Source organism: Nerophis ophidion, linkage group LG07 (genome assembly GCF_033978795.1).
Source record: "Nerophis ophidion isolate RoL-2023_Sa linkage group LG07, RoL_Noph_v1.0, whole genome shotgun sequence".
Classification (NCBI taxonomy): domain Eukaryota; kingdom Metazoa; phylum Chordata; class Actinopteri; order Syngnathiformes; family Syngnathidae; genus Nerophis; species Nerophis ophidion.
The window spans coordinates 40,149,260-40,171,750 of record NC_084617.1 but is presented as its reverse complement, the minus strand read 5'-3'; the positions used below and the strand labels follow the sequence as shown (position 1 = coordinate 40,171,750).

Here is a 22,491-nt window from a genome sequence, read left to right as displayed (position 1 = left end):
GTGTAAACACCCCACATTCAGAGTTGAAAGACTCCAGGGAAAAGACGTCGGGCTCAGTCCACTGAGCCAGATAGGTATTGGTGATTTTTGGAGCACAGAGATGGCACGGAAAAACGAACGACCCGAGGTCGAAGATTTCGTTTCCCAAGTAGCGCTGAACAGAATTCTTCTCTCACTCAACTCATCAATCGTCGGGTAAGTAAACAAGCTTTCATTTTACGCGTTTATCCACCTGTGAAGGATCACGCCACAGGAAATCAGGCATTGTCAGACTTAACACATCCCAATCCACGGTAGATAGCGATGAAACGATCGAGAAAGGGCTTCCGTCTCTTCTTTCTTTTAGCTGGAATAAGCAGATATCCCCCATTTATCTGAAAACATATCCAAAAGATCCGTCCATCCCGTAAGCTTCCAAGCACCATTTTTCACGCAAAGACTCGGTCAGAGGCATCTGAATACGGCTCAGAAACACTCCACTTTTCTGCGGAGTGTCAAAGTAAGTTTTATTATTTCTATAGATCAAAACAGGCGTTTCGCTGATCATGGCCGAATCGAACAAAGTCTTTACTGTAACGTATAAAGCTCCAAATAACGGCTAACCCTTCCACCTCCCTTTGTAAATCACCTGTGCATGTGTGTGAGCGTGTGAGTGTGTTTGTGTGTGAGTGTGTGCGTTGGTTGGCTCAAAGGACCGATGGCGCTCAGATATATTCATTTTCCAAATTCCGACTCACTTTGTAACTCACACCCCTCATCATAGCCTCCTTCGCATTTTCCCCACATTTTACCACACATACCATTCCTATCCATCAATACACCATTCCACAAAATTTAACCAAGGTCAAACAGATGGCTGACCTCATCCATTCAATCCACATTTTTCCCACATTTTACCACACGTAACATTCCCATCCATCAATACACCATTCCACAAAATTGACCCCGGGTCAAACAAATGGCTATCACACTAAACCCTCCTTTGTTCCCTCTTAACCACTCCCTCTTCCGGTCTTAGGTCCTTCCTGGTTAAACTCCACCCTCTTCCTGGTTAAACCACACCCTCTTCTGGTCTTAACAACACCATCTTCCTGGTTAAAGCTTCACCCTCTTCCTGGTCAAAGCTCCACCCTCTTCCTGGTTAAACTCCACCCTCTTTTGGTTAAACCACACCCTCTTCCGGTCTTAACCACACCCCTTCCGGGTAACCCCCCGCCCACTTCCGGATTCAATTCCACCCATTTCCAGGTTAAGCCCCACCCATTTCTGGGTTAAGCCCCACCCCCTTGACCTTTGAACCCATAAATATTTTTTTTACAAAAGGTGTAGTCTTTATATCTCTGTTGTTCTTAAACTGTTTGACTATTTGCTCACGCAGTTGTGGACAAAGGGGTGTACCTCGCCCCATCCTTTCTTGTGAAAGACTGAGCATTTTCTGGGAAACTGTTTTTATACCCAATCATGGCACCCACCTGTTCCCAATTAGCCTGCACACCTGTGGAATGTTCCAAATAAGTGTTTGATGAGTTTTCCTCAACTTTATCAGTATTTATTGCCACCTTTCCCAACTTCTTTGTCACGTGTTGCTGGCATCAAATTTTAAAGTTAATGATTATTTGCAAAAAAAAAAAGTTTATCAGTTAAAAATTCAAATACGTTGTCTTTGTAGCATATTCAACTGAATATGGGTTGAAAATGATTTGCAAATCATTGTATTCAGTTTATATTTACATCTAACACAATTTCCCAACTCATATGGAAATGGGGTTTGTATAAAAGGCAACAGCATATCCCATAACAAGAAGATAGAGAAAAAGAAGAAACTTATCGACCGCGGTGTCGGTACGGACTACGAAGGCGGAAGCATGCACATTTTCAGGACTTACGCAGATCCCAAATACAGATCAGCAGGTACCAGAAGGTAAAAAAAGTTTCTTTTGCATAATATTACGAAACAAAACGACAGATAATATGTCTTACCTTATAGACATTCCATAATAATACTCAAGTCTATGTCTAAGTATGTTGAAGCACAGTACAATCCATCGAGCGGTGCAGCTTCATAGCTTACCAAAGTCGGACTAAAACATTTATAGATTTCTGAGAGCCGTGTGTAATTTTGAATAGACCATATGTAACAGTCACTGTTCTGCGTTGTGTCTTTTGTCGTGAGGCACACACAGGAGTTGAGTTGTGGAGGATTTATTAACCTTTTTTTTTATAGGAACAAAAAGAACACACAGTCTACAATATCTCTCTCCACAGCTCCAAGAGTCAGTGCTCACTCAAACTCAAACTAAATTTATGCTTACACGTGGAAACAATAATAATAAAAAAATAATAATAACAATAATAAAAAGGCAAACAAAGCATAAAATAGTCCCCAACAAATGTATTGAATAAAAAACAGTACATAAAGTATATATATACATCAGCAGACAACAAAAATATACATTATGAAAAAGGGTCCTTGATATGTGCAGCAATTTACCAATTTGTTTCCCCACTCACATCAACTCATTTGATATTTTTTCTACAATAAACTATGCCAAAAAATCATTAACAGACATACCTTTTTTTCATAGGAACAAAAGAGCAGGGCGTCACACACAGTCCACAGTATCTCTCTCCACTACAGAATAAAGAAAGAAAAAAAATACGCACTCACAGTAATACCACAGATGTCCACACAGACACGCAGCGGAGTTCTTGACCCGTGCGTAAACTCACGAGACCAGGAAACCCCGTAGTAACTGCCGCATGCTTAACAGCACGCCACAAGATAGTGTGCATTCTTATAAAACACTTTAAGAGTGACAACCAAAAAGTTTATAAAAAAATAAAGGGAGAGAGACATAAACGTGACTTACCAGCTCCAGGAGTCAGTGCTCACTGAAGCTGCTCACACAGGTGCAACGCCAAATCACCCCCCAGGGAAACACAAAGGTATGTAACGGACAGTATAGAGTGGAACCTATTTACAATAAGAGACACTTTTGGGGAGGTTCCCCCCAAAAATAATTATGTGAATAAAATGACCAAAATGAAAATCAAATCAAATCAAATTTAGCTCGGCTACATACTCCCCTCTAAACTTCACCAAAATACTTCAAGACTTAGCAGAGTAATCCAATACATTCATGTTATGCAACTTATTAGTTACTCACATCACTGAGAAAAGGGCAGAGGAGGGCTGCGCAACCCTCCTGGGTGCATTTGCAAAAAAAGAGGTGCCTTTTACACCACCTTACAAATGACTTTACAAAGGTAATAAAAATATATACCTTTCACAAGACAAGGAGTACCTAATATTGATCAATGCTACTGTAATACATGTTCAACCCAAACATTGGAATACACAACTATACTTGATGGTTTACAGAGGTTTGTAACTGAAACAGATATTTTCTTCTTAGTCATGTTCTGAATTAGGTTTCACCAGGCTACCCACCCTCGTTCTTACGGGAGACAACACTGACCGCTGTGCTTGGGGGGTTGTCGCCATGGCCTGTCCCATCAAATACACTTGACACACTCCTTGGCCTCTGGCTGGCACTTACATCCAAATCAGGGTCTTCAAGCTCCGTATCAGCATCCAGACATTCTGATGGCGAATTGGCAAAAGCACTGTCTACAACCCAACTGGCTGTTTGGTCTTCTGTGACTTGTCCCGTCACCACATCCGAAACCCAACTTTGTGTCTCATCATGGCTTGACGTTGGTGACTAAGTGAATGATGATTCAACATTCTCTTTAATCTCCAACTCAAGCGGGAAAAAGTTGGCACACAAGAGGCGGTTGCGATGGACAACCTTCTCAAGTGTTCCTAATCCGGTAGGTATGACACATCGGGTCTCTTGAGACAACCACATACGGGACGGACTCCCATTTGTCCGACAACTTCTTGAGTCCTCTTTCCCATTTGTTAGACAACAGTACTTGGTCTCCCTCAGCGATGTCATGACCTTTGGTCCTTTGGTTGTACAGTTCAGTCTGATGACGCTGACTGGTGACAGCATTGGCCTGGGCAGATGATAATGCCTCTTTTAGCTCCTCCCTCAGTTTGAGGACATATTTATCATAGTCCTGTCACAGTCCCTATCCACATTGTGGAACATTACGTCAACTGGGAGTCTATGGATTCTCCCGTACATTAGATAAAATGGGGCATAGTCCGTCAACGAATGGGCGGTGCAGTTGTAGGCGAAATTCAACGTCTGCAACATTTGGGGCCATTTTTGCTTGGCTCTTGGAGGGAGAGCTCTGATCAAACTTACCAAAGTCGGGTTAAAGCGTTCAACCACACTGTTTCCTATGGGGTGATAAGCCGTTGTCCTCGACTTCTTTACCGCGGAGATCAGCAGCAACTCTCGGATCAACTGGCTCTCAAAGTTGGCTCCTTGGTCAGAATGAATTCTCTCTGGAAAGCCTTAGACACAAAAGTATCGATCCCAGAGTTGAAGAGCAACCTGCTTTGCTGACTGATCATGACATGGTTGTACAGCCTGAGCCATTTTTGTGAAGTGGTCAGTGACGACCAGGACATCCACAGTAGAGATGCGCGGTTTGCGGTCTCATCCACGGAGTCCGCGGATAAACCGCGGGTCGGGCGGTTGACATGAGGAAAAAATAGATTTTAATTAGATTCGGGCGGGTAGCGGTTGAACCATCCGGAAATATTTGATATTCATGGTTCTAGGATCGGTATCTTTTGCCATTCAAAAAGCCATTTAAGACCCGTGTCATAAAGCGAAGAAGACAATAAGGGACGCTATTATTCTCTTGAATGACTGCCGACAGTCACCCAGATAATAAGTATTAGGGCATGCTATGAAGCCATTGGCTTTGTCGCCTTCTACAGCATGTACGATCTGCTTGTCAGTCCAGCAACATGTTGTGTGTGGCCTCCGTGGCAACACACACATGACTGCAAGGCATACTGGGTGACACAGAGTACACTAATGGTTGTGAGATAAACAATTTTAACACTCTTAGTAATATACGCCACGCTGTGAAGCCACACTAATTAAGAACGGCAAACACATTTCGGGAGAACATCCTCACAGTAACACAACATAAACGCAACACAACAAATACCCAGAATCCTTTGTATTCATGACACCCCTGACTATTTTATACACCCCGCTAGCAGCTGTATCCTGTCATCCCGGATATGTTGCGCTTCCTCGAGCAGAGCCTCATATGGCTCTGCTATAAGTCTCTCGCTGACCTGTGGCTTGATGTAGGGTTGCCTGCTCATGGCATCTGCAACAATGTTCTTACTGCCTGGGATATATTGGATACTGAAGTCGTATGGAGCCAACTTTGACACCCAACGCTGTTCACAAGCATCCAACTTTGGCTTTGTCAGGATTTAGGTTAGCAGGTTATTATCAGTCCAAGCAGTGAAGGAGTGTCCTTTCAGCCAATGGCTGAATTTGTCACACACTGACCACTTGAGAGCGAGGAACTCCAAACGATGGGCTGGATACTTGGTTAGTGAAAGACTCAGGGCTTTGCTTGCAACGGCGATGGGACGTGCTTTGCTCCCTCCTTCAGGGACTTGAGAGAGGACAGCGCACAATCCGTCCAATGAAGCGTCGGTTGAGAGGATGAAAGAGCTACCAAAGTCCGGATTGGCCAACACAACTGAGTTCAACAGAGCAGCCTTTAGTCGGTTGAATGTGTCCCTCTGTTCATGAGCACAATCACCTGGGCTGAGTTTTTGGGCTCAGTGAGAAGCTCATTTTGTGTTGGCCTTTCCAGTCGCAGCGGTGGTCAGAGAGAACAGGGGCTTTGCCATACTGGAACAGTTTTATATGAATCTCTGGTAATATATTACCATACTAAGAAAAGACTTAATCTTTTTTGCTGAAGGTGTGACTCCATCCGCCATCATCAAGTCCGCTTTACTCATATCTGTGATAACTTGTATCTTTTCAGAATCAGTGGAAACCCCATTCTCATCAATGATAGGGCCCAAGAACTTGACACTTCGCCGGAGGAAATTACACTTCTTCTGGGCCAACTTAAACCTATGTCATTTCAACCGCTTAAAGACCATTTCGAGTCTTTTGAGGGCTTCCTCTTCATTTGGGGCAAAGACCAAAACATTGTCGAGGTAGCACAGCAAGGTCAAGAAGTTTTGGTCGCCGAAGACACTCATCATGAGGCGCGTGAAACTTGCCGGGCTGTTGCACAGGCCTTGGGGTAGTCAGTTAAACTCATGGAGGCCTACTGGTGTAGTGAAGGCAGTAAACTTCTTGTCCTGTTCGTGCATGGGGACATGTAGAACCCCGATGTCAAGTCCATGGCGCTGAATATGGCATTTCCCCCTAGCGCAGCCAAACAGTCAGCTTGGTGAGGTACTGGAAGGGCATCCTTCACGGTGCGTGCATTAAGTCACCGGTAGTCTACACAGATGCGTAGTTCGCCATTCTTTTTCCAAACCAGTACTAATGGCGAGGCTCACTCACTTGATGACTTGCGTATGATGTTGTTCTTCTCCATCTCAGAATGGACCTCTCTTAGTTTCTGGAATTGACTTGGTGGGACACAGCGGTATGCTAGTCGGAAGGGGCGCTCATCAGTCAGATGGATCCTGTGGACAAAGTCTTTGGTCACAGTCCAGCTTGTTCTTGGAGAACACATCATCATGCCTCTGTATGAGTTCCACAAGCTGACTCTTCCAATAAGGGGACACTTCACATGAGTGGATGTCTATGTCGTCCAACCCAAGATCAGCAAGCTTATCCTGAAGGGCGAGATTTACAGAGATGTCAGGCACATGGTCAGTGTTTGCTCTTACGCTTTGGCCTTGTGCTTTTAGCCCTGTGTTGGCGACATAGTCCACTCCAAGATCAAAATCTTCAAGTGCCACATATGGTGAAACATCAGTTAACTTTATGTTCCTCCTCAGTGTTACATGCTTGTCACTTGGGTTCACGACCTTCACAGGAACCCACCTGTCTCCGCTCATTGATGCCACAGTTCTTCCTACCATGACGCTCTTCAGGTTGGAGTGGGATTTTGCCGGTTCTACCAGTATGGTACTTCCCTCACAGATAGGAGCCTTTCCAGGAAGCTTTCCCCACACTACGTGCTCCTGTTTTGGTACCAGTGGCACAGCATTAGTAAGCTTCACAGTTCCAATGACGTCTGGGATAATGTCACCTTTCCATCTTGTTTTGCCGAGAGCATGCTCAAGAACTGCTCGATGCCTGGTTCACCAGTAGAGTCGGCTTTACTCATCACACGCCAATAGCTAGGATCTTGTTTGAATTGGCGTAGCAAGTGTTTCAGCAAATTGATACTTACTATCATTTGGTCACGATGGCCTGGCACGACTAATGTGGGCACGACTGCTTCTTGGCCGTAGATTTTCAACTTTAACTGGTGAATGCACTTGGGTCGCACATGCACACCACCACAACCCACCAGAAAAATGTATTTGGTGGACTGGGCACCCTGTGACAGCAACCCTGCCTTATGGAGCTCCTCTTCTGCTTCTTCACTCATCGTACAAGCCATTGAACCAGGGTCTAGCATGGCATACAGTGCAATTTGGTCATTCACCAGCACATCAGTGTAGAATAGATCATTTGCTTTCTCAAGCTTGTGTATATTCTGGAAACTCATGACACTACCATTCGGTGTAGTCTTGCAGCTCTCCTCATATATTGCATGTAGGTCTTCTTCAGTTTCCCTGGTTGGGTGTGTGGTTCTCTTCTTGGGTTTGGCATGGAGCGGCCTGTGTGGCCATCTCTCCTTGTGTGGCCAGGTTCCAGGCACCCAAAGCACCTCTTCTCTTTCATGCAGTGTTCACGTGTGATGTGAGTTTTGTCACCACATACACAAGAAAAGTGGGGCGTGTCGGGTCGGTTGTTGGACTGGGGAGGCTGATCTGGCCAAAACGCCCTCTAGCATGCTTGGGACTTGTTCTAAAGCCCTTGCTTCTAAAGTGGTGACTGCAGTCACCTTTGTCTGTGTAGAAGGTTCCTGAACACCCGCTCTTATTGCAGTCAGCTCCTCAACTACAGGTTGACAGGTACTTCTCTGCCCCCTTCCTTGCCTGATGCTACCTCTGGTGCTCGTCGAAAGGTTCTTGTACCTCCACGGCTGACCATCGGAACACACTGGAGAGTTTGGGGTTGGGCCAGTACCTGATGAACTTTATAGCAATTTGCGCTGACATGTTCTCCATCTTTTCTCCATTTTTCCACTGATGTTGGTCAGCGTGCTTGGCTGCTGTATTGAGCCGAACCCACATTTGCGTCAGGCTATGTAGAATAGAAATCAGCCATCGGTAAGCCAGACATGGGAGAGTAACTGAAGTATCTTCTGAGTTGTATACCACTTCAGGGTGTGTGTTCATATCAGCACTACTCTTCAGCCCCACTTTAACAATATTTTTAGCTCGTCCTAAAAGATGACTGAGGATTTCATCCGCCTGCTCTGTAGTCGGACAATTATTTTTTTGTAGGTAAGCGTCCATTAATATCTATCCACTCTTGTACGGTGTATTTGTCTGAGCCATCCCCCCTATACATCACTGGTTCTTTGACAGCTGCTTTTACCATAATGTTCAGTCGAGACAAATCAACTGGGGAGGGCATTGGCTCGAGCAGGGGTGGAGTCATGGGTGTGGGCAACTAAGTGTGGGGGGAGGTGTTTGGTTGGCTAATATGCGGCTAACAACAGTGTCACCAATGTGGGTTCCCAACTCCCCTAAAAGGTCACGCAATTATGCGCGGGTGTCATTATTAACAGCGATGGGAGTGGAAAACATTTGCCTTGCTACAGGGGTACGATCAGGGCTGCTAAAGGCTGGCTGCCTAGCTTGCGCTCCAGTACCTGCTTGCATCCACCCTTGACCCCTCCCAAATGGTGTAAAATCCGATATATTTCAAACACAATGAATTTAACAGTGGGAATATGACGTTGAAATAAAATTTAAAGGCCTACTGAAACCCACTACTACCGACCACGTAGTCTGATAGTTTATATATCAATGATTGCAACACATGCCAATACGGCCGGTTTAGTTTACTAAATTACAATTTTAAATTTCCCGCGAAGTATCCTGTTGAAAACGTCGCGGAATGATGACGCATATGATGACGCGTGAGCGTGAAGTCAACGGTTGTAGCGGACATGTTCTTCCAGCACCAATCACGGCCAAAAGTCGTCTGCTTAATCGCATAAGTACACAGTATTCCGGACATCTGTGTTGCTGAATCTTTTACAATTTGTTCAATTAATATAGGGAACTACTAAGAAGAAGCGAACACGGTTGGATTGGACCACACACATAAAGTACAGTGTATTATGGTGGAGGCGTTCGATAGCCTAATCATACAGGTAAGAATTAGGCTGATCGCCTGTCGGTGGCGTCGGTGGTTACCACCTGCCACTAGGACTTTGGGGGCCAGGTAGAAAAATACTACAGCAGTGGTTCTCAACTTTTTTTCAGTGATGTACCCCCTGTGAACATTTTTTTAATTCAAGTACCCCCTAATCAGAGCAAATCATTTTTGGTTGAAAAAAATAAATAAAGAAGTAAAATACAGCACTATGTCATCAGTTTCTGATTTATTAAATTGTATAACAATGCAAAATGTTGTTCATTTGTAGTGGTCTTTCTTGAACTATTTGGGAAAAAAAAGATATAAAAATAACTAGTTATTCATTTCTAAATAAATGTCACACATGGACTTTGGTTGTTTCTTCGACGCACAGGATGGTTTGCACGAGCCAGACGTGAATGTGAGTACATGTTGATTTATTATTAAACAAGTAGACTACAACAAAAGGCAAACAAAGGGCGCACACGAGGGCGGAAAACAAACTTGGCTAATGAAAAAAACAAAAGACTAGCACAGAGGCTATAACTATAAACATGAAACAAAAACTTGCACTGTGGCATAAACAACAAAATGGACAAAAAAAAATGAAGAGCATGGTCTTTGGCATGAAAGGAGTTGGGAACGTTGGGAAGTTGCCAGGACAAAGACAGAAACAGAATGGCTTAAATAATGACTATGATAATGATTAACAGGTGTGAGAACTGAGGACTTGGAGACCAGGTGGAGACTAATGAGTTACTATGGCAACAAAAACAAACCAAGAAGTGCAAAACAAGGAAACAAGTGCCCGAAAAACCAGACCACGTGTCCCTGGATCCACCATGGCAGAGTCAGGTGGCGACGACGCGTAGAAGGTCGCTGTACCTGACGTGGCATCATCGTGGCAGGCGGCGAAGCTTGGCGGGGTGCTGCTACTGGCGGCGCTGGAGCTTGGCGTGGTGCAGGCAGAGAAGCTTGGCGTGGAGCATAAACTGGTACCTGTAGTGGTGCAGGCACTGGCATGAAATTTAGATGGCTGTGACTGTTTTGATAAAGAGTTCAAAAACATGTTCTGATAGAGTTTTGATATGGACATAGAGTCTTTAGTTGGGAGCGGCTGACAAAAAAGAGAGTTGAGAAAAACAAAATCTTCGTCTGTGATGTCATCTGTTGACGGTGGCGTGACGTTGTCCTGGGAAAGCCGAGCAGTACGTGGCTCACTTCCGCCCGGAGGGGGAGTAGCTTGCGGAGACGACACGTCCAATCCACTCGCGGAAGCCCTCCCTGAAGTCCTTCATCGGGAGCTGTGCTTCCGGGAGCGCGGTGACACGGCGATGATCGGCCCTAGTTTGCCGGTTGGACCCCACAAGAGATCTGTGCGCTCCTCGGAGGAATAACGCAGAGTTTCCTCTTCTATCGCGCGCAGGACCGCCAAAGAAGCCTCGTCCAAATTGTCTGCGAAGAAACTTCTGCTGGCAACTTCTGTCACACTTGGACTTGGACTTTGGTTTTCTTCGAGCCCCCCCTGTTAAGGACAGCTCCCAGATGTAAAAAACAAAAACAAAAAACAAAACTATGATCAATAGTCATGGGTGGGCGGGAGGGGGACATGGCGGTGGGTCGCCAGACCACGTGTCCCCGTATCCCCCGGGGCAGAGTCAGGTGGCGTCATCGTGGCAGGCGGAAAAGCTTGGCGGGGTGCTGTTACTGGAGGCGCTGGAGCTTGGCGTGGTGCAGGCACTAAAGCTTGGCGTGGAGCATGCACTGATACCTGTAGTGGTGCAGGCGCTGGGGCTCGGCGTGGTGCAGGCACTGGAGCTTGTCGTGGTGCAGGCACTGGTACATCTTGTGGTGCAGGCACTGGGGCCTGGCGTGGTGCAGGCAATGGAGCCCGACATGGTGCTGGCACTGGTACCTCTTGTGGTGCAGGCACTGGGGCCTGGCGTGTTGCAGGCAATGGAGCTTGACGTGGTGCCAGCACTAGAGCTTGACGTGGTGCAGGCACTGTGACCCAACGTGGTGCAAGCAATGGTACCTCTTGTGGCGCAGGCACTGGGGCCCGACGTGGAGGAGAGACTGGAGCTTGGCGTTGTGCAGGCACTGGGGCCCGATGTGGACTTGGTGCTAGCCGTGGACTTGGACTTGGTGCTAGCCGTAGACTTGGACTTGGTGCTAGCCATTGACATGGAGCTAGCCATGGACTTGGACTTGGTGCTGAACTTGGACTTGGTGCTGGACTTGGACTTGGTGCTAGCCCTGGACTATAAACATGAAACAAAAACTTGTACTGTGGCATAAACAACAAAAACTTACGTGGCGTGGACAAAATGAAGAGCATGGTCTCTGGCATGAAAGGAGTTGGGAAATGTGGGAAGTTGCCAGGACGAAGAGAGAAACAGAATAGCTTAAATAATGACTGTGATAATGATTAACAGGTGTGAGAACTGAGGACCGGGGCGTGACTTGGAGACAAGGTGGAAAGTAATAAGTTACTATGGAAACAAAAACAAACCAGGAAGTTCAAAACAGGAAACAAGTGTCCAAAAAACATAACATGACCAAAACAAAACATGATCTATAGGCGTGACAATAAAGATTTCTAAACATAGAAGTAATCACCAACTTAAAGTGCCCTTTTTGGGGATTGTAATAGAGATCCATCTGGATTCATGAACTTAATTCTAAACATTTCTTCACAAAAAAGAAATCTTTAACATCAATATTTATGGAAGATGTCCACAAAAAAATCCAGCTGTCAACATTGAATATTGCATTGTTAAATTTCTTACATTCATATTTTGTTGAAGTATTATTCAATAAATGTATTTATAAAGGATTTTTGAATTGTTGCTACAAAACAGCTTCATTATTGCAGGAGATCAATCTTTAATAGCTGACTATAAACAGTTTAATACACAAACATTTGTATTCAAATTTACTAATAATTTATAAATGTACACACACATTGTATGGACGCATTTGTTGCGATCCGCTGCTCGGATCTTCACAGTTTGTTGTTTTGTTTTCTTGTTTTCTATCACTCTCCGTCATTTGACGGTTTAGTTCCTGTTTAGTCTGTGTCCATGGTTTCTTATTAGTTTCAGCTGCTACTCTCGGTTCCCGCACATCTGTTACATTTGATTACTGCCATATATAAGCCTGCCTCTTTTCGTTATTGTTCCTTGGGATCCTAGTTTGCTTTCACGCAACTATTTATGACTGACTCAGCACATTTCTACTCGCTAGCCCTCGCGCTGCATTCTGTTTATTTTAGCTCTCATGCTAAATATTTTGTTTTCCTTTTTCGTGCCTTCGTGCCAAGTTTAGTTTATCTGTTTGTCTTCTTAGCCTTCAATGCCTTTTTGCTTAGCTCCAGTGTTTTTGTGTTTTAGCTCCCTTTTGTGACTTAAATAAATCATTTAATCTTACCTTCACTTAGTTCTTGTCGATGCATCGACGGGGGAACAAGTCCGGCAACAATTTGCCAACCAGTCTTAAGAGTAGGATCCCAGCAAAGAAAAGAAGTTCCTTTTCGTCTGGCAGCTTCGAGGAAGCCTTCGATGAAGGCACATGGATGAGGCCCCGAGCATGGGAGCCGGAGACACTCCACTGCGGGCAAGGTGAGGACAATATGCGGGGACCAAGTGGGTTTCTGGTCCTGCTAAATTCTCTCTGGTATGGAGACGTTCCCTCTCAAGCCGCTCGCAAGGCCCAGCGTAGGCGGAGGACCCAGAGGAGGGCCCCGCCTCGCGGCAGTGACGCTCTCATTCCACGACGTTCATCCCCAGAGCACAGCCCGCTTCTACCCATCCAGGATTACCCTCACATGCCTGGTAATCCTTTTGTTTGTTTCCCCAAACTTCTCTCCGGCTGATCTATCCCTCTCACGGACTGCAGCAGTTACGTCATTTCGGTAACGCCCCCCCGGTGACATCACTGAATCATTTTTTTTTTAAACATTCAAACTCTCAGTCAGTTGTTAATGATTTGGACATGATTGATAAAGTAAAATTCTATCAAGACGTTTTGGCTAGATGTAAATTTAGTTAACAATATTCACCTACTTTTTTGTCTCCGCCCCCAAGGTCTCAAGCCCAGCCCAAATCTATGGGTTTTTCTCCTTTTTCAAAAGAACTTTTTTCACAACTAGAGGGGAGGAAACGCACACCTTCTCAACGGCCACCGATGTGGCCTTTTCCAGGTCACCCACCAAAACTTTCGCGGCAGCGGCGTTCCATCCACCTCCGCCACCTGACTTGTCCTCTGTGGATTCGGGGACAAGCAACCGGGCGACCTTCCACCATGGCCTCCCTCAGCCCTCCCTTCGTTTGTGGACTTTCTTGTTGTGGGGAGGGGGTTCAAGTTTTCTTTGTTGTTTTTGGGACATCTGGGATCTGTCCTTTTGGGGGGGATCCTGTTGCGATCCGTTGCTCGGATCTTCACAGTTTGTTGTTTTGTTCTCTAGTTTTGTATCACAATCCGTCATTTGACGACTTAGTTCCTGTTTAGTCTGTTTCCATGGTTTCTTATTAGTTTCAGCTGCTACTCTCGGTTCCCGCACACCTGTTACATTTAATTACTGCCATATATAACCCTGCCTCTCTTCATTATTCTTCCTGGGATCCTAGTTTGCTTTCACGCAACTATTTATGACTGACTGACCACATTTCTACTCGCTAGCCCTCGCGCTGCGTTCTGTTTATTTTAGCTCTCATGCTAAATGTTTTGTTTTCCTTTTTCTTGCCTTCGTGCCAAGTTTAGTTTATCTGTTTGTCTTCCTAGCCTTTGATGCTAGCGCTTTTGTTTGCCTTTTGCTTAGCTCCAGTGTTTTTGTTCTTTTGTGACTTAAATAAATCATTTAATCTTACCTTCACTGTGTTCTTGTCGACGCATCCACGGGGGAACAAGTCCGGCAACAATATGCCAACCAGTCTTGATAGCATGACTAAATAAAGTGTCTTTTATCTTACACAGTTCGCACCGAAAATGTATGTCTTACTTTTGCATATAATAGATTGATTGGCAACACTAAATGGTCCCTAGTGTGTGAATGTGAGTGTGAATGTTGTCTGTCTATCTGTATTGGCCCTGCGATGAGGTGGGCGACTTGTCCAGGGTATACCCCGCCTTCCGCCCCATTGTAGCTGAGATAGGCACCAGCACCCCCCGCTATCCCAAAGGGAATAAGCGGTAGGAAATGGATGGATGAATGGATGGATGGATATATGACTCTATTAAACATACACGTTCAAATGTATCTGTGCTCCCTGCTGAGTAAAGTACACGATGTCTAATTAATACATTTTCTATTACCACACCTAGGAACCTGCTTGCTGGGCTGCACTGGAATGAAAACTCGAGCCGCCCTATAGCCACTACAAAAGCGGGTGCTGAGCGCTATGCAGTACGCTACCCGAAGTAAAAAGCAGGGGGCCATGTGGTCAAGAAAATCGCGACAGAGCCAACATACCGGTATGTAAGTGTAGAAAACCCAAAACATGTAAACACTCGACACTTTGTACCATGATAATAATAGTGTCAGGTTTCACTCTCCATGAGTTTCTTATGTTGTGAGCAGGAAAATGTACAATTGTATTTTGCAGGCTACGTAGATGACTTGACCAGGGAAGTTTTTGCTGGCTGCAGACAGACCCCTGACGAGAGAACACCAGTCAGCATCACCGTGGATGTGCCTCCCTTCCTCTGGGATGAACTGAAGAAGCCAGACAAGGAGGAAGCCATCGCCAAGCACAGGAGTCGCTTCGCTAAGCATTAACTACAGTGGCCACGTGGACTCTGTTGCAGTCACTGCACGTCTTGGAAACCCGTGTAGTCCTTCGATGGAAATGTTGTTCTAATCTTATGTACTACACAAGCTGGTAGTGCCACCCTTATCTCCTTTCCCAGATATCCTCAGCAGAAGCGGACAAACTGTCGATATATCGTGTATTGTCTCCACCTGCAAGTACAAAAGAGTTGATAGCAAATTATGGCAACTGTTATTATCCAGACGTGGATACACAGTCACTCACTGTTCTCTGAGATGCAAAAGACATTGTCATGCATTCTATTCATTTGTCATTTACTGTTGCAGTAAATCGTAAATATTGTTGACATCTACGGTCCATGTATGTAATACTTCTATGATATATAATGTCATGTACATTGTAGCACAGTATATTTCACAGAATAAGAATAAGATAAGAAAGTGCTTATTGCTCATTCTGACATATCTTACAAAAGTTGATGGAATAAATAATTATTTAAACTTATTAGTGCCTCACTCATTTTGCTGTTGCTGCAGCACGCCATATTGCTGTTTGTAGGCGTATAGGCTGTCTGCAGCACCCATTCATCCAGACACACAGATTGAAAGCCAGGGTGATCTATGATGCACGTCTCCACCCTTTCCTGCTCCATGGTTCTGACCACTGCCTGTATCTCATGATAGCAGGCACACTCAGCCACTGTCTCCATGTTCACACAGTTGTGACATGTTCACCTGGAAATATAAATATTCTTAATATTTGTAAATCAAATCATATAATTGACACCTGCAATCAATATACATGTGCAATAATTAATATTATCAATGTCTTTTTGTGGATCTTATTAATCTACATGCATATATATATATCTTTTTTTTTTTACATGCATATTTTTAGTATTGCCGGTATATGGAGCTGTGGCCCATAGGAATAATGTCTCCCGGCTGGCGTGGGAACGCCTCGGGATCCCCCAGGAAGAGCTAGACGAAGTGGCTGGGGAGAGGGAAGTCTGGGCTTCCCTGCTTAGGCTGCTGCCCCCGCAACCCAACTTCGGATAAGCGGAAGAAGATGGATGAATGGATGGATGGATAATTAGTTTTGACATTGTGTCAATGATAGATACGTAGTCTATAGATAGGCCTGTGCCTGGGGTGTAAGTTGTAACACTAACAGTAACAGTGCAAGACTAGGCCACAAGCTAAAACTAGTCTATAAATAAATAACATTTTACCATTCTGTATTCTGAAGGCGATCTATGTCGTGTGCTACTCCAGCATCAATATAATCAGCGTCCTCTTGACCGTCACTGTCAGCGTCGCGTTCAAAACGGTATGGCTCTATCCCTTGTTGGGGGTGGCCGAGTAGTCCTGCCACCCCCACGGCTGCCACGGCGCCTCTCACAGCATCTTCCCTATGTGAATCACTCCCACTGGCCTCTAGTCCTTCACTGTCACTTTCCTCATCCACGAATCTTTCACCTCGCTCCATTTGATGGGGAAATTGTCGCTTTCTCGGTCCGAATCGCTCTCGCTGCTGGTGTCCATGATTGTAAATAATGTGCGGATGTGAGGAGCTCTACAACCGGTGAAGTCACGCGCACATCGTCTGCTACTTCCGGTACAGGCAAGGCTTTTTTATTAGCGACCAAAAGTTGCGAACTTTTTCGTCGATGTTCTCTACTAAATCCTTTCAGCAAAAATATGGCAATATCGCAAAATGATCAAGTATGACACATAGAATGGACCTGCTATCCCCGTTTGAATAAGAAAATCTCATTTCAGTAGGCCTTTATCTATACAGGGACATGTGGTATAGAGATACTGTACGTGAGGAAACGTAAGGATAAATTGTGGAAAAACACAGCCACAGCAAAACAAAATCCCTTTTATAAATTGAATGATTGATTGATTGAAACTTTCATTAGTAGATTGGATAGTTCAGTACATATTCTGTACAATTGACCACTAAATGGTAACACCCGAAAAAGTTTTTCAACTTGTTTAAGTCGGGGTCCACGTTAATTCATGGTACAAATATATACTATCAGCATAATACAGTCATCACATAAGTTAATCATAATAGTATATACGTTGAATTATTTACATTATTTACAATCCGGGGGGTGGGATGAGGAGCTTTGGTTGATATCAGTACTTCAGTCATCAACAATTGCATCAACAAAGAAATGGACATTGAAGCACTTGGTAGGATATGTACAGCGAGCAGAGAAGATAGTGAGTTCAGATAGCATAAGAACGAGTATATACATTAGAAATAAATCTGATTATTTACATTAAGTTATTTACAATCAGGGGAGATGGGATGTGAATGGAGGAGGGTATTATTAAAGGGTTGAAGTTGCCTGGAGGTATTGTTTTAGAGCGGTTTTGAAGGAGGATAGAGATGCAGTTACTTTTACACCTGTTGGTGGCATAGAAAAATAATAAGTTAAGACCTTTGTTAGATCGGAATCTGGGTTTAACGTGGTTTGTGGAGCTCCCCTTGGTGTTATGGTTATGGCGGTCATTTACGTTAAGGAAGTAGTTTGACATGTACTTCGGTATCAGGGAGGTGTAGCGGATTTTATAGACTAAGCTCAGTGCAAGTTGTTTTACTCTGTCCTCCACCCTGATTCAGCCCACTTCGGAGAAGAGTGTAGGAGTGAGGTGTGATATGGGGTGGAGGTCTAAAAGTAACCGGACTAGCTTGTTCTGGGATGTTTGGAGTCTAGATTTGAGAGTTTTGGAGGTGCTGGGGTGCTGGGTTGAATAAGAGTTCCCGCTAGAATCTTGAAGGTGCTTTTGCTGACCAGAGATGAGATTCTGTAGAGGAATCTCGTTCTTTGGTTGACCTTTTTGATTACCTTGGTTGGCATTTTATCACAGGAAAGATTGGCCTCTAGAATGGAACCAAGGTAGGTGATCTCATCTTCCCTGGTGATAACAATGTCACCCACTTTTATAGTGAAGTCACTGACTTTCTTAAGGTTGATATGGGACCCAAATAGGATGGATTCCGTTTAACCTAAGTGTATGGATAGCTTGTTGTCAGCGAGCCAGGTGCAAATACTAAGGAGTTCAGCATTGAGGATTTGTTCCACCTGTGACTTGTCCTTGCCGGATACCAGCAGGGCCGAGTCATCCGCAAACAGGAACAATTCACAGTCACATACTGATGGAATGTCATTTATGTATATTAGGAACAGTAAAGGTCCTAGTATACCGCCTTGGGGGACTCCACAGCTTACTGAGAGGGGAGGGGACACAGTGCCGTTCACGTCTACCACCTGTTTCCTCCCCTGCAAGTAAGATTGCATCCAGCTCGATGAGGTTTTATCGAATCCAATTGCTCTGAGCTTATCCAACAGTATAGTGTGGTTAACGGTGTCAAAGGCCTTCTGAATGTCCAGCATGACCATGCCGCAGTATTTGCCCGCGTCCACCTCATGTTTGATGTGGTCGGTCAGATAGAGAAGGCATGTGTCAGTGGAGTGGTTAGTTATGAAGCCGGATTGGAATTTGTACATTAGTTTATTAGTAGCAAGGTATCTATCGGCCCGTTCATAAACAATTTTTTCCATTACTTTCGAAATGAAACTGAGAATAGAAACAGGTCGGTAGTTACCAGGTTCTGATTTGCTTCCTTTTTTTTATAAAGGGGGTTTACTCTTGCTATCTTGAAATCCTTGGGTACTTGGCCTTGTTTGATTGAGAGGTTTATTATATGTGTGATTATTGTCCATGAGGAATCTGGAGGGAATATTGTCACCTCGTCAGCTGAGACCATTTCTAATTTGAAATTGTTGTTGATTACTCCTAGCTTTCTGTAGAAGGCTTTAATGTGTTCTACACCAAAGCGACCAGCGTGATGGGACAGCTTGTTGACGAGAGTTGTGGCTATGCTGGTGAAAAAGGTGTTAAGTCTGCTTGCTACCTCCATTTTGTCTGTAATGAGGGAGTCACCCTCCTTGATGTTGATGTTGGTGAGTCTGGTTTTAAGTTTCCAGCTGCATCCAGGAAGCTGGTTGTTGAGAATTTTCCAGAGCTCACGTGGCTTATTTGTGTTTTCCTCTATTTTGTCGTTGATGTAATTTTTTTTAAGGATTTAGTCAGGTTGTTTGTCTTATTTCTTAATTTATTGCATTGCTTTTTGAGTGTAAAAAGGAGTGATTTGAGGTTATTATTATTGGGTTGTTTATCTACTTCGGTTTTTCACTTTTGGTTTTCGAAGTATTTTTTGTCTCTGTCTTTTATGGCAGCTAGTAGGTCTGGATTGATCCATGGTTCGGAGCAGGCTTTGATCCTGACTGTTTTCACGGGAGCCATATGATTTAGTATCACTAGGAACGCTGTTTTGAAGCGATCCCAAGCATCTTCAACCAGGTTGCTGGTGAGAACAGGGGACCAGTCCCACTCACCTAATTTAAGGTTGAAATGATCACTGGAGTATGTTTTAAGGGATCTGGATTGAGCTGTTATGTGGCCATTGGCTTTGGGTTTGGTTATTTTGCGCATGCAAAAGGTTATATAGTGGTCGCTAAGACCACAGATTATGACCCCACTATTTTTTATGTTATGCCGGTCTGATGTGAGGATGAGATCTATGGTTGATTGGGTGGAATCACACACCCGTGTGGGGAGTGTTATTAGCTGGGAGAGGGCGTGCACATTACAGAACTTGCTGTAAGATTTGAAGACCGGCGCATCTCTGCGTTGAATATCTGTGTTAAGATCTCCAGTTATAATTTTCTCCACGTTGTCTACACCAGCTAAGCACTCTTCAAGAGTACCATAGAAATCACTCTGATTAGGGGGTCTATATACAGTCCCTATCAGTAGCGTTTGTGAATTTGATTTCTGCCCACACAGATTCAAGGGTATTGTGGTTAAGATCAGAGCGAGTTCTGTATTTAATATCCTGGTGAATATACATAGAAACACCACTACCATGTTTATTCCTGTTCTTTCTGATGACCGAGAAGTTTTCTATCTCTATCTCTGAGTCAGAAACACTTTCATCTAATTTAGTTTTAGAGGAACACATGATTTTCACCTTATTGTTGTGGAACATTTCTCTGATTTGGTCGACTTTATTTCCAGAGAGGCTGTTCACATTAAGATGGATGATGTGTAGCCCGCCGGAACCAAAAAGAACATCAAAATCCGTTGGGGAGAGGTACTGTCCAGAAGATGGAGGGATGTTGGTTGTTATTGAAGTTTGTGTGGCAAGACTTGGGGGAGGGGCGGAGTTGAAGAGGGGGAGGGTGGGCCAGGTAGGAGTGGTGGGGGTTGACGTGGTTTTCGCGGGTTTTTGTGATGTTGAGAACAATGACCAGGGATTTACGAAGAGTCCCCTGAAACCTTTGTAGGCCGTGGGGGGTCCAGGTGACGCGGTGATGACCCTCAGGGTTTCGGGAGAGGTTAGGAGGACCTCCGCACTGCCGACTTTAATGGCGACCAGGGTGTCGTCAAAAGCCATTACACCGCCCGCCGCCGAGCTGTTGTCCTCACCGGTGTCTGAGCTGTCTTCCTCCGTCTCCGGGCCGCCAGCCGCACCGATGATCGGGGTGAAGTCCTCTGTCGTGCCGCCGACTGCTGGAACGCAGGTGAGCTTGTGTGGTGATGAACAGTGAGAGCTGGCGTAGGTGGAGAGGTAATGTTTTTAGCATAGCTCCGACAGCTAAGCTAGCTTCCCCGGATTCGTTAGCAACAACATTGCTAGGCTTTGCCAGGCGAGACAACATTAACCGGGTGGTTATTGGTCCAGGGTTTAGTTAAATGGGTTGTACTTGTATAGCGCTTTTCTACCTTCGAGGTACTCAAAGCGCTTTGACACTACTTCCACATTTACCCATTCACACACAAATTCCCACCCTGATGGAGGGAGCTGTCATGCAAGGCGCTAACCAGCACCCATCAGGAGCAAGGGTGAAGTGTCTTGCTCAGGACACAACAGACGTGACGAGGTTGATACTAGGTGGGGATTGAACCAGGGACCCTCGGGTTGCGCACGACCACTCTTCCACTGCGCCACGCCGTCCCACAGTTCAGTGTCTCCCGAGAGAAGAAGTAACAGTAAAATTGTAGATCTTCGGTCTATCCTACCAGTCAGGGGCTTGTTTCTTCTGTTCCGATTCGCTGTGAGGCATGAGTGGATCACATTATCTCCGAAGCCCAGGTGCTTCGCCGATGAAATACAAAGGAGGTAGAAGTTGCAGTGATTGTCCATTTCCAGTTCACGACTTTCACTTTCAAGAGGGTATTGTATCCGTGGTGGTTTCAAATATAAATCCGTGATCCACAGTAGAAAAATGAGGAAGTGTGGGATCATCCGAGCGGTTGATTTTATTCCCGAGGGGGAGCAAAAGAAAATGCGAATGCTCATCTCGGCGTCCGGAAGTAGAAGGTCTCAATGATCAACGGATCCTTTCTGATTGCTGTACTATACGCTTACTTGCTCACAGCATAACCTCGGCGATCTGTAGCAGCTGATCTGAAGAATCAGGTTCACGGCACCATTTTTGTAAGAGTCACTGTTCTGCGTTTTGTCTTTTGTCGTGAGGCACACAGGAGTTGAGTTGTGGAGGATTTATTCACCTTTTTTTTTCATAGGAACAAAAAGAACAGGGCGTCACACACAGTCCACGTTATCTATCTCCACAACTCCAGGAGTCAGCGCTCACTCAAACTCAAACTCAATATATGCTTACATGTAGAAACAATAATAATTATAATAATAATGAAATAATAACAATAATAAAAAGGCAAACAAAGCATAAAATAGTCTCAAACAAATTAATTGAATAAAAAACAGTATGTAAAATATATACATCAGCAGACAACAAAAATATAAATTAGGAAAAAGGGTCAAACATGTGCAGCAATTTACCTAATTTCTTCCTCACTCACATCAACTCATTTTATATTTTTTCTACAATAAACTATGCCAAAAAATCATTAACAGACATACCTTTTGTCATGTCTTTTGATCATGTCTTGTTTGGCTATGTTCTGTTGAGCTTTGAACTCTTTAAGTTCCCGGTTTTTTTTCACTCTCTTGTTTTGTTGCCATGGTTGCAAATTACATTCACCCGTCTCTGATTAGCGTCCGGCCGCTCACCTGCTACCCGAGCACTATTCAGAGGCATTATTTAAGCCTGCCATTGCCGGTCAGTCGGTCTGGCGTCATTGTGTTTTCATGCTCTGTCCACGACAGTTTTTTTCATGCCAAAGTCCATGCTGCTCTTGTCAAGCCATAGTAAGTGTTTTTTGATTCATGTTCATAATCTGTTTATGTGTTAGTTTTGTTCCTTAGCCAAGTTGTGCCTCCGCTGTGAGCGCTTTTTGTTTGTACCTTTTTTTAGTTAAAATTAAATCATG

At 44.5% G+C, this 22,491-nt stretch overlaps 1 long non-coding RNA gene across 1 annotated transcript; it reads right to left on the bottom strand.

The window, feature by feature from the left end:
- Positions 1-14,478: 14,478 nt before the first annotated feature.
- Positions 14,479-21,668, bottom strand: LOC133556340 (uncharacterized). The gene is made up of 3 exons (XR_009807496.1): positions 20,165-21,668; positions 15,629-15,846; positions 14,479-15,303 (listed from the first exon to the last, which is right to left on the bottom strand). It is a non-coding gene; the product is annotated as an uncharacterized LOC133556340 (long non-coding RNA).
- Between the last annotated feature and the right edge of the window lie 823 nt (positions 21,669-22,491).